The sequence below is a fragment of the Molossus molossus genome, unplaced genomic scaffold (genome assembly GCF_014108415.1).
Source record: "Molossus molossus isolate mMolMol1 unplaced genomic scaffold, mMolMol1.p scaffold_m16_p_13, whole genome shotgun sequence".
NCBI lineage: Eukaryota > Metazoa > Chordata > Mammalia > Chiroptera > Molossidae > Molossus > Molossus molossus.
The window spans coordinates 13876419-13894523 of record NW_023425348.1 but is presented as its reverse complement, the minus strand read 5'-3'; positions in this window follow the sequence as shown (position 1 = coordinate 13894523).

The window sequence follows — 18105 nt, the reverse complement described above, 5'->3', positions numbered from 1 at the left end:
AGAAAAAGCCATTTTGAATTTTAAAGCAGAAATGATTGAATTTATGTTGGTTTTCTGCCATTGAAAGTAGGATTTTTGAAACAGTAAGTTCCAATTATTAAAAAAAGTAAGTTATATTCATGCAAATAGAGTCTATGATTACGTTAAAATTTATATTCTATAAAATGTTTACTTTAAAATATGCCTGTTTACACATGTTGGGTATTCAGTGAATGGGTTTGGTCTTGTCTGTTTTTCTGAAGCTGTTCAGAGGATTTTATGACACCAAATAAAAGAACTAGGTCAGGATGTTTGTTCAAGGTGATGTCAAGATTAAGGCAGAATTTGCCTTTTCTTTATCTTGAGGCTTTGGAAAGAGAGGAAACCCTTTTTATGAATTTAGAAACATGAGGAAAAAATTTTTCTTCTGATATCTTTGTTGTATTCACCTGTCTTTAAAAAAACCTATTACACTAAAACAAACAAACAAAACAAAACCATCAAACTGTAATAGAAATAACAGAAGAAGCAGAGTTTATTATTTGAACTAGAAAATAATTTTTGGTAGTGCAAAAGCAGTTTTTTCTTTTCTTTTTCTTTATTGATTTTACAGAGAGGAAAAGGGAGAGAGAGATAAAAACATCAATGAGAAAGAACAACTGTCTACCTCCTGCATACCCCTCACTAGGGATCTGGCCCACAACCTGAGCATATGCTCTGACTGGGAATCAAACCAGCGACCTCTTGTTGCATGCACAGGTCGACACTCAAATAGTGAGCCACATCCGCTGGGCAGTTTTTTTTTTTTCCCTTAAATTCTTGTTTGTGGATCTTTTGCTACTTGAAAAGAAAGATTGAAAGAGACAAACTGAAAGCTAAACTACTAAAGACAAATAGCCAATTGAAGGTCAATCATAAATGAAAAAGTGCCATTCATTGAGAAAATATAATTGTTTACAAAATTATCAATTTAAATTCATTTTTTGAAAAGTGGCAAGAAGGTGACCTTTCAGTAGCAACAAATATTTTTTATTTTCAGATATTTATCCAAAAATATAAGAAAATCTCTCTGCAAGATAGCCCAGAAATGTGGCACCATAGCACAAACATGCCACATAACTCACTTTGCATCTATACCTGTGTTGATATCAACCTATAAAGTATGTAGTTACAGAGGTTATATTTGTTATAACAAAAGTTGTTGTTTCTCATTAAATTTTAGTAATATTTCTACATCCTAGAGTTTGTCTATGTCATATGTTTCACTTGTGTTTCTCATCCCATTTTCTTACATATTTTCTGCCAGCACTGTCCTGAGCAACTTGTGCTCAATTAGAGTTCTGAAGTCAGTAAAATCTGCTCCCCTAAGCAAAACACAACAGCTGTGCTCACTCCTATTTCCCCTTTCCTCCACCCCACTCTCCCTCCCTGCAAATGTCATCTCTACCAAGTAGAAGGCACTGGTCTCTGCACAGGGAAACACAACTTCCTCTTCAAAAGGAGCTTAATTAAAGACCTAACTATGCTTTGGAAGTGACAAGAAAGAGCCTGAAGAAGGGAGGCGAAAGGAGGCATTGGTAAGGAAAAGACTTGAAGTTGGTGAGGGAGCGGGGAGAGGAATTATGGGGGGAGTGTAAGGAATGGTATCCAGAGCATAGATAAACATTACCTTCAAATAGGTAAATGGGCAAATTTTCTTTCTTTTTTATTTTGCTGAGCTTTTGTATTATTACTAATTTATTTTTGTTACTGATGCTTCTCCTTTTTCCCTCCTAGACAACTGATCCTACTCCCCCAAGCTTTGTTGTCTATATCCATTGATTATGCATACATGCATTTAAGTTCTTTGGTTTATCTCATTCCTCCCCCTGCCCCTCTCTTCTGAGGTTTGTCAGTCTGAACTGTATTCCTTTCTAAGTCTCTGAGTGTATTTTGTTCATCAACTTGTTTCATTCATTCTATGCCACAAATAAGTGAGATCATGTGGTATTTGTCTTTGATTGGCTTATTTCACTTAACATAATACTCTCCAGGTCCCTCCATGTTGTCTCAAATAATAAGAGATTTTTCTTTTTTACAGCTGCATAGCATTCCATCGTGTATATGTACCACAGCTTTTTTTATCCACTCATTTATTGATAGACAGTTGGGCTGTTTTCAGATTTTAGCTACTGTAAATTGTGCTGCTATGAACATAGAGGTGCATATATTCTTTACGATGGGTGTTTCAGGCTTCTTAGGATATATTCCAAGAAGGTGGATCATGGGGTCAAAAGGCAGTTCAATTATTAATTCTTTGAGAAAACACCATATTGTTTTTCATAGTGGCTGCACCAGTCTGCATTTCCACCAGCAGTGTACTAGAGTCCCCTTTCCTCCAAACCCTCGCCAGCACTTGTTTGATGTTTTGTTGATGGCAGCCATTCTGGCAGGTGTGAGGTGATACCTCATAGTTTTAATTTGCATCTCTATGAAGATTAGTGATGTTGAGCATTTTTTCTTATGTCCCTTAGTCATTTGTTATCTTTCTCCATTTCTTTTTACAATGTTTTCTGTAAAGAGGGCTTTTACTTCTTTGCTTAAGTTTATTACTAAGGATCTTAATTTATTTTGCCACAATGGTAAATGATACTGATTTTTTAGTTTCTCTTTCTGTGAGTTAATTATTGGTGTATAAAAATGCCATAAATTTCTTTAGGGTTTTCTATGTACAATATCATGTCATAAGCAAATAATGACAGTTTCACTTTTTCCTTTCCAAACTGGATTCCTTTTATTTTTTCTTTTCTAATTGCTGTGGCTTAGACTTCCAGTACTATTTTAAATAGGAGTGGTGAAAGTGGGCATTCCTGTCTTGTTTCTGTTCTTAAGGGAAATGCTTTTAGTTTTTGCCCATTGAGTATGATGTTGGCTGTAGGTTTTTCATATATAGCCTTTATTATGTCTAGATGTAATCCTTCTATTCCCACATTGCTGAGGGTTTTTATCAAATGGGTGCTGGATTTTGTCAAATGCTTTGTCAGCATCTATTGATGTGATCATATAATTATCTTTCTTTTTGATTATGTGGTGTATTACATTTGTTAATTTGTGGATATTGTACCATCCTTGCATTCCTTCAATGAATCCCTCTTGATAATGGTGAATTATTTTTTGATGTATTGCTGGATATGATTTACTAATATTTTGTTAAGAATTTTGGCATCTATGTTTATCAGGGATACTGGCCTGTAGTTTTCTTTCTTTGTAGTGTCTTTAGTTTTGGAATTAGAATTATGCTGGCCTCATAAAACAAGTTTATAAATATTCCTTCTTGAATTTATGGAATAGTTAGGGGGAAATGAGTGTTAGTTCTTTGAATGTTTAGTAAAACTACTCCTTGAAGCTGTCCAGACCTGGGCTTTTGATTGCTTGGAGATTCTTGATTACATCTTCAATCACCTTAGTTGTTATTGGTCTCTACATGTTTTCTATCTCTTCCCAATTCAGTTTTGGGAGACTATGTATTTCTAGAAATTTATCTATTTCACCTAGATTGTCCAATTTGTTGGTGTATAATTGTTCATAGTATTTGTTAATGATTCTTTGTATTTCTGTGGTGTCAGTTGTTAATTCTCTTTTGTGTCTGATTTTTGTTTATTTGGAGCCTCTCTCTTTGTTTCTTGGTGAGTATGGCTAAGTGTCCATCAATCTTATTTATCTTTTCAAAGAACCACCTTTTCGTTTCTTTGATCTTTTGAATTGTTTTCTTATTTTATTTTTTTATTTTTAGTCTCGGATCTTTACTGTTTCTTTCTTTATACTTGCTCTGGGTTTTTTAATGTTTGTTTTCTATTCTTTAAGTTGTAGGGTTAGATAGTCAATTTGAAATTTTTCTTGTTTCTTGAGGTAAGCTTGTGGTGCTGTAAACTTCTCTCTCAGGGCTGCTTTTGCTGCGTCCCATAGATTTGGTGTTGTTATGTGTTCATTTTCATTGGTTTTCAGGAATTTTTAAATTTATTTATTGATCACCTTGGTAACTCACTCATTGTTTAAGAACATGTTATTCATTTTTTTTGGTCTAGAGGATCTATTCAGTGATGTTAGTGGGGTGCTGAAGTCCCCTGCTATGACTGTATTGCTTTGAAGTCCTCCAGAACTTTTAAAATGTATTTTAGTTCTCCTATATTGGGTGCATATGTTTACCAAGGTTATATCTTCCTGTTGGATAGATCCTTTCAATATTACATAGTGGCCTTTTTTGTCTCTAGTTATGACCTCCATTTTGAAGTCTATTTTATCAAATATGAATATTGTTACCCCAGTTCTTTTTTCATTTTTGTTTGCTTGGAAGATTTTTTCCATTGCTTCACTTTCAATGTATGTGAGCTTTTTGTTGTGAGGTGGGTCTCTTGTGAACAACATATATGAGTCATGCTTTCTTATCCAGTCAGCTACTCTGTGTCTTTTTATCAGAGCATTTAATCCATTTCCATTTATGGTTATTATTGTATGTACTTATTTATTGCCATTTTTGTTTATTGTCCTTAATTGTTTTCTTTCTATTCTACTAATTACTGCAGTCCTTTTAACATTTCCTACAATGCTGGTTTGGTGCATATATATTCCCTTAGCTTTTTTTTTTTTTTTTGTCTGGGAAGCTCTTTATTATCATCTTCTATTTTGAATGATAGCCTTATTGGATAGAGTAGTCTTGGATTCAAGTCCTTGTTTTTCATTACCTTGATTACTTCATGCCGTTCCCTTCTGGCCTGTAGTGTTTCTGTTGAGAAGTTAGTTAAATAGCCTTAAGGGGGTTGCTTTGTAGGTAATGATTTGCTTATATCTTGCTGCCTTTAGGATTTTCTTTGTCTTTAATTTTTGGCATTTTAATTTTCATGTGTGTTGGTGTATGCCAACGATTTGACATCTGAAGCAAATGCTCATTGAATGAAATTTCTGGAGCTATGGGCACTATTGAAAATATGTATTTTGTTTAAATTTTGATTAAATATATATAATTGAATTCATTTAAGTTGAATGTGTTTAGAAAGAGCCTTTATCTTGCTTTTCTGTGCTTTAGTTTTCTCATATGCAATATGGGAATTAAATTAACTGCATAGGGTTCATGTGATATTAAACAAAATATTGTAAAAAGAGTGTCTGACACTTGCTTAATTTCGAGCAGAGGATTCCCTAAATGCTCTCAAGGTCTGACTGGCTGTTCCACCACTTACTAGGTTCCTATGGGGAGAAATATGGATTAGTGATATAACACATTTTGAAAGGAATAAGAAATCAATTTACTTCACCAAATATCAAGTCAAACTGCTTCATTTGTACCTCAGAGATTGAAATTGTTCTATTTGCAATATTTCTCACTGTACAGTGGATAAACCAAGAACATGATATGACAACTGGGTAAGTTAAGAGAACACTTGTATATGAATTATACAGGAGTTAGTCTTATTTTCCAAGAGTCTAATTGTAACAAATGGAAAGTTTTTCAACTTTACACTTAGTACTTCTAAGAAAACTGTGATGGGGATCCCTGAAGATTCATGTATGAACAAACAGTGGAAAGAGGATAAAATGATGAGTTGCCTTCACTTCACGTGTCTGAGGACTCGTCTGGAATACTTGAAGACTGGAGACTAGAATCACCTGGAGAGTCAAGGACTCACATTTCCAGTTATAGAGGCTGGCCCTAGCTAGAGCTGTCAGCTATGTTAGTGGGAACATGCACAGGTGATTATTTTATGTGGCTTGTGCTTGCTCAAAATATGCTAGCTGGGTTTCAAGGGCAAGTGAGCACATGAAAGAGAAAGAGACAGGTTGAAGTCATATGACCTTTTATGATCTAACCTTAAAAGTCAAGCAACATTGCTTCTGCCCTATGTCAAGGCACTTACAGAGATCAACCTAGATTCAAGATGAGGGGCAAAGGGTGCGGATATGCACCCTACCTCTCAGTAAAGAGGTGTCAATGTCATACTGTAGGAAGAGTACCTGAAATGAGATGTCCATATGTGTGTGTTAGCATGAACATGTATATATATTGAGTCTTCTTTGAAAAACACAATCTCTCACCCTAAGTTTGAAGTAAGTTTTTGGGCAGGTCCCAGAAAAATACCCTTATGCCTCTTCTGATTCCAGGGTCTGTCTTGGAACATGGGCTGGATGGCTTAATGCTCCAGGCTACAGCAGCTAATGTGATGAAAGGAGCTGGGTCTCTTAAATCCCAAGCTTTACCAAAAAGAAGAATATATGGAAGAGAGTGTGCAACTCAAAGAAGGATACTCTTAGTGAGGGAGAGAACATTAGTAGCCAAGAAAACTATTTATTTGCAAACCCAGTGTAGACTTGGAAGATGCCTCCTCAGATCTCTCATGACACTTCCTTTTTTACTTGACCTGGTGTTTAAGGGACACTCACCTGAATCAGAGTTCCAGAGAGGTTCTAGATGTGACATACCTGAGGGTACAAATGAGTCAAAGAATTCACACAGAATCCAAACATGTGATTGATCTGATGCTTGTTCACCTTTACTTTAGGTTAGTGGTGCACATGGGGAGAATGCCCCATACTTTCTAACCACTCATGCATGAACACATTTTCTTTAGTTTTGACATCAAACTTTTGTGTGACAAAGAAAAAAAAGTAATGACTTTTCTTTTAATCAAGTGGGATTTTCTATAAAGGTAGAGAAAAGGTGGGGTTGTCAGTCAGACAGACATGGGTTTGAATCCTGACTCTGCTTTGTTTTATTTGTGTAATCTTGGATAAGGTCTTAAAACTCTCAGCAAGATCAAAACTATGCAATGGTTGGCTAACCACACCAAAATAAAAATTGTGCCATGAGTCAGCACATACTTGGAAGCCAGCCAAATGTCACAGAAATCTCAAAGAACATGCCATAAGCTCTTCCCAGTTGTCAAACTGTCCTGTTAATGACATCATTGTAAAAAGTCTTATGTAAATAATGTATACCATAATGAGAGAGGAGAAGGTGGTAAGGGAGCTCCTGTGAGGGGCGAGGGGAGAGGAGGCAGGAACAAGGAGGAGCTTGGAAAGGGTTCAATAGTGAATACCCTCACAAGGGTAATATCTCCAGTGCCATGATTGCATCTTAGAAGCTGCTATTAAATCATACTTAGACTTTTTTTTGCTCTGAATAATGTAGAAATTCATCAAATATTCATTCACATTTATACATCTGGGAAAATAGGCAGTTTTAAAAATATGTCATATAAATGATGTGATTCTCACAGTGATCTTCAACCAAAAGCAATAAAATCTCATCTGGGTCAAGAATGAGACTACTTTGAAGCTTTGTTCCCAAAGGATAGGGAAAAATTCTGTTTTTTTAAAGCACTATGGAGCACTGTGGTTTTCCAGAAGAAGGTAAGTGAGTACACACACAAAGCAAAGCTGTAAAACATGTAACTACATTTCATAAAAGCTTATTTAAGAAGTGTTTTATATCTTGATATTTTAGTGAAACTAGAAGTTCTAACAAAAACATAAATGACTGTAGAAGATTAGCTTCATGGTGATTGATTTGCCCCCTTACTCTCTGTAAATGACTCTGTTTATAGCAGGTATTTTTACCTGTAAATTTATTAACATCTTATAATTTCAGAACTGTAACTCTTATACAAGAACCTCAAGATGGTAAAATGGCAGCGGAGTGAATGGAAACTACACTGATGATCTCCCAGAATCAAATGGAAATTACAACTAAAATAAAGACAAATCTTTTTTAAAAAAGCAATAGAAAAGCAGTGAAACAGGACCATATAATCAGGGATACCAGTAGGAACTGTGGAGGCATGAGAAGGTGGCAAGCAGGGAGCCCAAGGACAGTAGAGGTCTGAGCTGTGAGCATTGTTCTTGGGGTTAAACCTGAAGCTCGTTCCACAGTGCAGCGCAAGGACAGAGTGATAAAACAGCCACAGCCTCTCACCTGGGGACTAACAGCAGAGGGAGGACAGACTGGTCTGGAACTCTGTGGGGACACCTGGGATTTGGAGGGCACTCAGAGTTTTTGTTGAGTCATGGTCAAAAGGACAGTGGCCAGTTTGCTCCTTCCCAGAACTGTGGGGAAAAGCAGCAGGCCCTCCCTTGGAGATTCAGCCTTTCCCAGGTGAGGCAAAGAAATGCAAATTGAGACTCATTGACAACCACCATCTATCACACCCTCTGGAAGTATTCTTATGTAGAACACCAGAGCTACATTCCAAGGCACTGAGTAACTGAGACTACTAGCCTCCAGGCAAAAAGCTAGAGGATAACTGAATATTTCTTGGACTTGCAAATCTACTCAGGAAAGTAAGACTTGACAGTGGTGTTTAACGTGGGCCCACCCAGGCTCATCTAAACCCAGTAGAGGAAGCCACAAAAATCAGAACACTAACACCCACAGGGATAATTTGACAGGCTCCAAACCCCCTGAGATAGCCAAAATGGTGAAACAAAGAAACACATCCCAAATGAAAGAACAAGAGGACTCTATCGAAGATGAGAAAAATGAAATGCAGTTAAGCAAATTATCAGAGGTAGAGTTCAGAACCATGAACTTGAGGAAGCTCAATTACATGTGTAAGAACATTAGCACCATGAGTAAAGATATAGAAACATTGAAAACCAACCAAGTGGAAATGACGAATGACACAGCAGAAATTAAGAACACATTGGAAGGACTGAACAGCAGAGTAGATGAAGCTGAAGACCGGATCAGTGAATTAGAAAAAATCAACCAATCAGAAAAGCAAGAGGAAAAAACAATTTAAAAACAGGAAGACAGCTAAGAGAACTGTGGGACAACTGGAAATGTAACAACATCCGCATCATAGGAGTCCCAGAAGAAGAAGAAAATGGGCAAGGGTTAGAGAATATATTTGAAAAAAAATAGTGACAGAAAACTTTCCTAACTTGGTGAAGGAAGAAGGCATTCCAGTCCAAGAAGCACAGAGAGCCCAAGTAAGAAGAACCCAAACAGGCCCACACCAAGACACATAATAATTAAAATGCCAAAAATTAAAGACAAAAAGAGAATCCTAAAGGCAGCAAGAGATAAGCAACAGATTACCTACAAAGGAATCCCCATAAAGTTGTCATCTGACTTCTCAACAGAAACACTACAGGAAGAAGGGAATGGCACAAGGTAATCAAGGTCATGAAAAGCAAGGATCTGAGTCCAAGACTACTCTATTTAGCAAGGCTATCATTCAAAATAGAAGGTCAAATAAAGAGCTTCCCAGACAAAAAAGGCACAGGGAATGTATTAGCACTGAAACAGCACTGCAAGATACGTTAAAAGGACTAGACCATCAACTTACACTATACACAAGAATAAACTCAAATGGATAAAAGACTTAAATGTGACTGGTGAATCCATAAAAATCCTAGAAGAAAATGTAAGCAACAAAATTTCAGATATCATTTGCAGCAGAATTTTCACTGATACATCACCTAAGGCAACAGAAACAAAGGAGAAAATGAACACATGGGACTACATCAAACTCAAAAGTTTATACACAGCAAAAGAAACAACCATCAAAATGGAAACGCAACCCACTCTATGGGAGAGCATAATTATCAATCTAATGATATATCAGATAAAGGGTTAAATTCCAAAATATATAGAGTACTCATACAGCTCAACAAAAGGAAGATAAAGAACCCAATTAAAAAATGGGCAGAGGAACTAAATAGACACCTCTCCAAACAGGACATACAAATGGCCAAGAGACATATGAAGAAATGCTCAACATCACTAATCATCAGAGAGATGCAAATTAAAACAACAATGAAGTATTACCTCACACCTGTCCGAATGGTCACCATCAACAAATCATCAAACAACAAGTGTTGGCGATGGTGTGGAGAAAATGGGACTCTAGTACAGCGTTTGTGGGAATGCAGACTGGTGCAGCCACTATGGAAAACAATATTGTGTTACCTAAAAGTTAAAAAATGAATTGCCATTTGACCCAGTGATCCCACTTCGAGGCATTCGAGGAATATACTCTAAGAAGCCTGAAACACCAATCAGAAAGAATATATGTACCCCCATGTTCATAGCTGCACTATTTACAATAACTGAGATCTGGAAACAGACCAAATATTCATCAGTAGATGAATAGATAAAAAAGCTGTGGTACATATACACAATGAAGTACTATGTAAGAAAGAAAGAGCTCTTATCCTTTGAGATGGCATGGAAGGACCTGGAGAGTAGTATCCTAAGCGAAACAAGCCAAACAGAGAAATACAAGTATCATATAATTTCACTTATTTATGGAATATATTTAACATAACAATCTGAAGAACAGGGTTGTCCCAGAGACCTGGAAGTAGGGTATAGACTGACAATCCTCAGAAGAGGGCATGGGGAGGGGGAAATAAACCACAGAACTTACATGCATGTAGGCATAACCAATGGACATGGACAACAAAGCTGGGGACAGGGAGGGGAGGGAGGTGGAGGAGGGTGTCAATGGGGGAAAAAAAGAAACATCTGTAACAAAAATAAATAAATTAATTAATAAAAAAGAGAGAGAGTGGAAGGGTGTGGAGTCCCAAAGAATTTCAAAATGATAAAATGAGTCACTTTTTTGGGGACAAATTTAGATCATGAGCTTACCTCTGGACCATGAATTTAGGCTAGAGAAATGCTATGAGTTGATTGGCTGTGCCTAGGTTCCTGAAATAATCACTGACAGGAAGTTACCTTGTCAGGCAAAGAACATTGTTCATTTCAAGGCAATTTGGAGATTTGTAGTGAAATATTTTGGTTGCCATAATAAGGACATACTGGGAATCTTATGGGAAAATGACAAAAGATAATAAATATTCTCTAACTCTAGGACTATTTCTCACAGTAAAATTATTTTATATCCTAAACAATCTCAAATGTCCTGAAACAGTAAATCTGCTCTAAATATAATTATTAGAAGATGTTTTACTACATATGATGAACAATTTTAAGTGAAGTTACTTGAAATATAAAAGAATAGCTTTTTTATGTAAAACATTTAAATTAAGTAAAAACTATTATAATGGAGTAAGTAGCTTGTGACAGACATACTTTTACTGAGACCAAATAAAAAATTCAGGCAAATAAAGAAAAAAATGTATTTGGAAGCATTGGAGGATTGAAAGAAGTCTGAGGTTTAAGACTTAATCCCAGAGATACATAGTATCCCAAAACTGAATCAGGAAGAGATCAAAAACTTAAACAGACCAACAACTAAGGAAATTGAAGATGTAGTCAAGAAAAAATGAACACATAAGACTACATCAAATTAAAATACTTCTGCATAGCAAAAGAAACTATCAAAATGGAAAGGGAATCCACTGTATTGGAGAGCATAATTGCCAATAATACATCAGATAAGGGGTTAACTTCCAAAATATATAGAGTACCCATACAACTGAACAAAAGGAACACAAAATCCCAATTAAAAAATGGTCAGGAGCTCTGGCTGGTCTGACTCAAGGGTTCAAGCGTCAGCCTGAAGACTAGAGATTCGGGGTTGGTTCTCGCTAAAGGCAGGCACCTCGGTTGCAGTTTGTCCCCAACTCCAAGGTTTGGGTTGTGTGGGTGGCAACCACTCGATATGTCTCTCTCATGTTGCTGTTTCTCTCAATTCCTTTCTCTCTCTCTCCTGCTCTATCTGAAGATATATGCAAAAATGTTCTCAGTTGAGGATAAAAAGAAAAATGTGCAGTGACCTAAATAGATACCTTTCCAAAAAGGACATACAAGTGGCCAACAAACATAGGAAAAAATTCCCAACATCACTAATCATCAGAGAGATGAAATTTAAAAGGGCTAGGAAGTATCTCCTCACACCTGATAGAATGACGGCCATCAGCAAAACATTAAACAAATGCTTGCAAAGATGTGGGAAAAAAAGGGACTCCAGTGCACTGCTGGTGGAAAAGCAGACTGGTTTAGCCACTACAGAAAATATTATGGTGTTTCCACAAAAAATTAAAAATGGAACTGCCTTTTGACCCAGTGATCACCCTTCTAGAAATATACCCTAAGAAGCCCGAAACACTGATCAGAAAGAATATGTGCACCCCTATGTTCATAGCAGCACTATTTACAACAACTCAAGTGCTTATCAGTAGATGAGTGCATAAAAAACTGTGGTTCATTTACACAATGGAATACTATGCAACTATAAAAAGAGAAGAAACTCTCTTGTTACTTGTTTATTGATTTGTTTTATACTTTATTTTTGGGAAATGTTTAATTTTTACATGTTACTATATATTTTTTTTAATTTATGAGTCACTGTTTTCTGATCATCTTATATAATCTTAAATCTTGGTTAAAAAAATTTTATCTCTCCGTGCCTCTCTATTTTTTCTACTCTCTGTTTTTTTGTTTGCTATTGCTTATTTTAGACGATTGTCTTTCATGTTCCTGAGCAGTCTTGGTAAACAATCCTCTTTTTTCCTTTTTTTTTTTTTACTTTTACATAATTCCTCAATTTTAGGCCTGATACATCATCCCTTTTCCCTCTATGTCTAGTGTTCCAGAGATGTACAAAGTGAAGATGATGAGGAAAAGCAGTCACTATGCAATGTGTGGGGTTTCATTCACACAAAACATTACAATCACCCTATCCTTTCAGCTTCCTAACTAATTTCTCTACCGATAGCCTCATACTTTCTTGGCACTTGGTTCATGCAATTACTAAAATTGTCAGGGAGTCAGCTAAATGAAATGGCTTGTTACTCCTCAGTATCTTCTCTGTATGCACCTGAGCTTGACCCTCCCTGCTGCCAACATATTCTTTCATTGCCTTTCATCCTCATATGGTGATTTAGAGTTACAGATGCACCTATTTCTTCTAGTTTGGTCTTAAATTTTGTGATTTGGGTTTTTTTTTTTTAATAGGAAGAAGAGAAGCAGAAATATATTTACTCCACTTTAAAAATCATTATTGTCCTCTAAAAATTTTTAAAGTATTTTCTGAGTAATATTTTTATTTTTCATCTCCCAAATCCTAAAGTCAGAGCATTAAGTGAGCATGTGATTTCCCAGGTGTTGCAGACCTTGTCGGTACCATTTCACTGTGCTCTGGCCAACTTCTAACTGCTTCTCTCTGCTTGAGGTGTTGTTCTGAAACTGCAGAAGGCCATTCAGTCTGTGTGTACATGGCAGTCCAGAAAGAACAGGAAATTATCACCTGCTAGAAACATCTCCCCACTTTGGGGCTGATATAGAAATACCCCAGCTCCCTTCTCCCTTAAGTGAGATAACACTGAAGTACGTGTACTATTGTATTTATTTTTTCATAGCTTTCCATAGGATTAACTCTAGCTGCTCATATGGTAAATGGCTTAAAAGCCCATTTGTGGGGGAACCAAATTTAAAATAATTGGTAGCATAAGTGCACCTAAGAAGAACCTCAGGAATTGGGTCACTCAAGGCCAGATGCCAACCAAAACTCTATTGCTGTTGACAAGTGGAGTTTTGATGGTGCCTAGCGTGCTATAACGTCACAATTCCTAAGACAGTCATCTGTGGTGAGTGAAGATGGGATCTAGATGGAAAGGGGCACACAAGCTTGTGCAATCGCTCCAGAATATCAAATACATGATCATTATAAGCACTATGGAGTTGGTGGGTTGCTCTTTTTTTTTTTTTGCAATTTTTATCAATTTATTTTTGTTGCAGATGTTTCTCCTTTTCCCTCCATAGACACCCTCTTTCCGATCCTGCCACCCCCAGCATAGTTGTCTATGTCCATTGGTTATGCATACATGCATATAAGTTCTTTAGTTTATCTCATCCCTTCCTCCCACCCCTTTCTCTGAGGTTTGTCAGTACGAACCATACTTCTTTCTGTCTCTGAGTCTATTTTGTTCATCAGTTTATTTTGTTCATTATATTCCACAAATAAGTGAGATCATGTGGCATTTTTCTTCCTCTGACTGGCTTCTTTTGGTTAGCATAATACATTCTGGGTCCCTCCATGTCATCTCAAAAGGTGAGATCTTTCTTTCTTATGTCTGTATAGTGTACCATTGCATATATGTACCACAGCTTTTTTATTCACTCGTCTTTGAGTAGGAGAGCAGATGCCTAACTCTGTGACCAATTCAATATGAGCAAAGTATTTCTGGTTAAATCTAGATGCTAGACATATGTGTTCACTAACATTTCTTCAACTTTAGTATATGTTTGAAAAATTCATAATAAAATGGGAAAATTTTTATTTATTTATTTATTTTTAAATTCTCACGCAAGGCTATTTTCCATTTATCTTCAGATAAAGTGGGAGGTGAAGAAAGAAGAGGGGGGTAAAAACATTGACCTGAGAGAGTCGTATCGATTGGTTGTCTCCTGCACCACCCCGTTCAGAGTAGGGGACTGAACCACAACCCAGTTACAAAGGAAAGAATGCAAGAATTTCAGTACATAAGAGCAGAACCAAATTATCTGTAGGAAACAGAATTGACAGTCTAGATATTTAACATTGGAAATGAGGAAAAACTTTCAGTTTCACAGACTAAAGTAGAAAAAAATACACAAAGAGATAGAAAATAAATTAGCAAAAATTAATCAATGGAGTGGTTTATTTTTTTTTTAACTTATTTATTTATTTATTTTTAGAGAGGAAGCGAGAGGAAGAGAAATAGAAACATTGATGAAAGAAAATATTGATTGGCCACCTCCTGCACGCCCCCCATTGAAATTTAGCCCACAACCTGGGCATATGCTCTGACCAGGAATCGAACCAGTGACCTCTTGGGGCTCAACCACTGAGTCATACTGGATGGGGGATAAATGGAATGTTTACAAATTTTGAGTTTCTAAATGAGATTGTCACAAGCAGTCATATACACTAAAATAAAAATAAAATTGCCATTTAAGTTTATAAAGTGCCATTTAAGTCTATAAATTATAAGGGGGTCACTGTTTTCTAGGTATCTATAGGCATCAGAGAGGGCATTTAAAATTTTGAGAATAATAAAAAAAATTCATGCACAAAGAGGTCACTTGTTAGGTTTCTGGTCAAGACACATGCCCAAGTTGTGGGTTCAATCCCCAGGAGGGAGCATGCAGGAGGCAGTCATTTGATGTTGTCCCTCATTGATGTTTCTATCTCTCTCCCTCCCACTTTCTTTCTCTTTAAAATCAATAAAGGAAAAAAAATTTTTAAATAAAAGATAAACATGGCTTAATACTGAAGCCTCCAACTATAATCCATTTCTCAAGTCTCCTTTCCCTTCTGTCTGTAAATTCCAAATCCAACAATGAGAACTCTAACTCCATCATCCACCACCCAGTTACTTAATTGTTCTGCTCCAGGACACAGCATCAAAATTTTTCAACCATACCACCGTGGAAATTAACTTTTTTAACTAGAATAGAGTGCTTATGTGCAGATACTTTTACCTTTAGTCTTACAGAATCCACTAATTTCCAAAGTCATTTTGGTTGGCCTCATTATCCACCATCCATTCACTGAGGTTGATTCATACATTTGTGATACAGTTATAAAGGGTGTGGATTTATTTCTGGGATCTCTATGTTGTTTCATTGATCTATATGTCTGGTTTAAAGCTTGTACCATGCTGTTTTGATTACTATGGACTTTTAGTATAGTTTGATTGCAGGTAGCATGATTCTTCCAACTTTGTTCTTCCTTCTCAAGATTGCTGTGGCTATTTGGGGTCTTTTGTGGTTTCATATACATTTTTGGAATATTTGTTCTTGTTCTGTGAAATATGTCATTAGTCTCTTGAGAGGAATTACATTGAATTTATAGATTGGTTTGGATAGCATAGACATTTTAATGATGTTAAACCTTCGTGAACACATTATATGCTTCCACTTATTTGTATCTTCAATTTTTTCTTCAGTGCCTCATAACTTTTTAAATACAGGTTTGTTTGTTTTTTACATCTTGGTTAGCGATTACAAGTATTAGCTTAAATTGTCAATACTCCCTTGACAACTGGTCCTCCTTCTATTTCACTATCACCCAAATTTATATTGTTTGTCAGTTTTTTATGTTTTTTTAGAGTCTTGATTGTAATCAATTTTATTGATCTTTTATTTATGTTTAGTGCTTTTTTGGGTCTTATTCAATAAATTACATTAATTATTATGGCCTTATAATAAATCTTGACAGCTAGTCGAACAATTCTCCTGTATTATTTTTTTCAACCATTTTTGGACCTTGACTCTTTCATGTTAATTTTAGAATCAACTTGACGTTTTTCAAGTTCTTATGCTGAGATTTGATATTGCATTATTCTATAGATTAATTTGGGTAGAATTTACATCTTCACAATTTTTCTATCCATAAGCAATGAATATGTCTAATTTATTCAGCTTTATTCAATGTTTTAATATTTTTAAATTTAGTGTTCAGTTTGTGGGTATGAGTTTTATGGTTATGCTTTATAATTAAATATATGCATTATGTAAAAAAATACAACATAATATTTTTAATTAATTAATTAATTAATTTTTGTTACAGATGTTTCTCCTTTTCCCCCCACTGATTCTCTTCTCCCCCCCCCCCCGCCCTGTTCCCAGCTTTGTTGTCCATGTCCATTGTTCATGCATACATGCATATAAGTTCTGTGGTTTATCTCTCCCCCAACAGCCCCTCTTCTGGGGATTGTCAGTCTGTACCCCACTTCCACTTCTCTGGAACTACCCCATTCCTCAGACTGTTATGTTCATTATATTCCACAAATAAGTGAGATCATATGATACTTGTCTTTCTCTGTTTGGCTTGTTTCACTTAGGATGATACTTTCCAGGTCCCTCCATGTAGTCTCAAAGGATAAGAGATCTTTCTTTCTTACAGCTGCATCGTACTCTATTGTGTATATGTACCACAGCTTTTTTAATCCATTCATCTACTAATGGACACTTGGGCTGTTTTCAGATCTTAGCTATTGTAAATAGTGCTGCTACTAACATGGGGGTACATATATTCTTTCTGATTGGTACAACATAATATTTTTAAATGCAGAAATATGCCTTACATAGAATACAGACATTAAAAATGGTGTTAGAGTTATTGATATTGAAAGATTCACAGCATATTAATAAGTGAAAAATACTTTTTCATAATGCATATTTTGTGTAAGTGCCATTTATTTAAATATAGGTAAAATTATAAGTATGAAATGAGATGTTTGGACATCTATTGAAAATGCAGAGTAGAATATGAGTCAGATGGAGAAGCACTTCCAGGATAGTAGAGTAAGGACCTTTGAAAATCTCCTCTTCTTCGTAAATGCAATAAGAACACTGACAAAAATTGTCAAAATTAAAAATTTCAGAACTCTAGAAATGAAAAAATTGCAACATTTGAAGAGCATTATTCAAGAAAATAAGCTGAATCATGGTTAGAACATTGAGCTTTATGGTGTTTTAACTTCCTAACATCCATCTCCCTCTCCTCAGATCTGCAGTAGTTTCGAAAATCAATTTTCACAATCATAGTAGCTGTAATATCCAGCAAACTAGTAACTACTGAAGAAGGTGATGTGGGCTTGGAGCTTTCTAAAAGTCTCATTCCCCAGATTTTGATATTCCTGGACACGTCTGGTAGCTAACTAAGAAGTTCCATTTCCGGGGCTTGTTTTTTTTTTTTAAATCTGTTCAAAGAGCTAAAGGAAACCATGTCCTTATGTAGAGAAGCCCTGGGACATGACCTGGAAGTTCGAGGTTAAATAAAGCAGGTGACTGTCAGTTGTAACCTGCATAAGAATAAACACCCAGAGGTAGAGAGCTTATGATTATGGGGATATTCTTTCTTTTTTTAATTTAATTTTTTATCCTCACCTGAGAACATTTTTGCATTTATTTTTAGATAGAGCAGGAGAGAGAGAGAGAGGGAGGAAGAGAGAGAGAAACATCAATGTGAGAGAGACACATCGAGTGGTTGCCATCCACATGACCCCAACTGGGGCTGGGGACAAACTGCAACCGAGGTATGTGCCCTTAGCCAGAACCTAATCCAGGACTCTTTAGTCTATGGGCTGACGCTTTAACTGCTGAAACAACCCGGTCAGGTGTGCACATCACTTATGCATCTGTTACCCTAGCTTTAGTGTTTCCTTCCTGGAACATGGGACACAGCTCTCATTCTG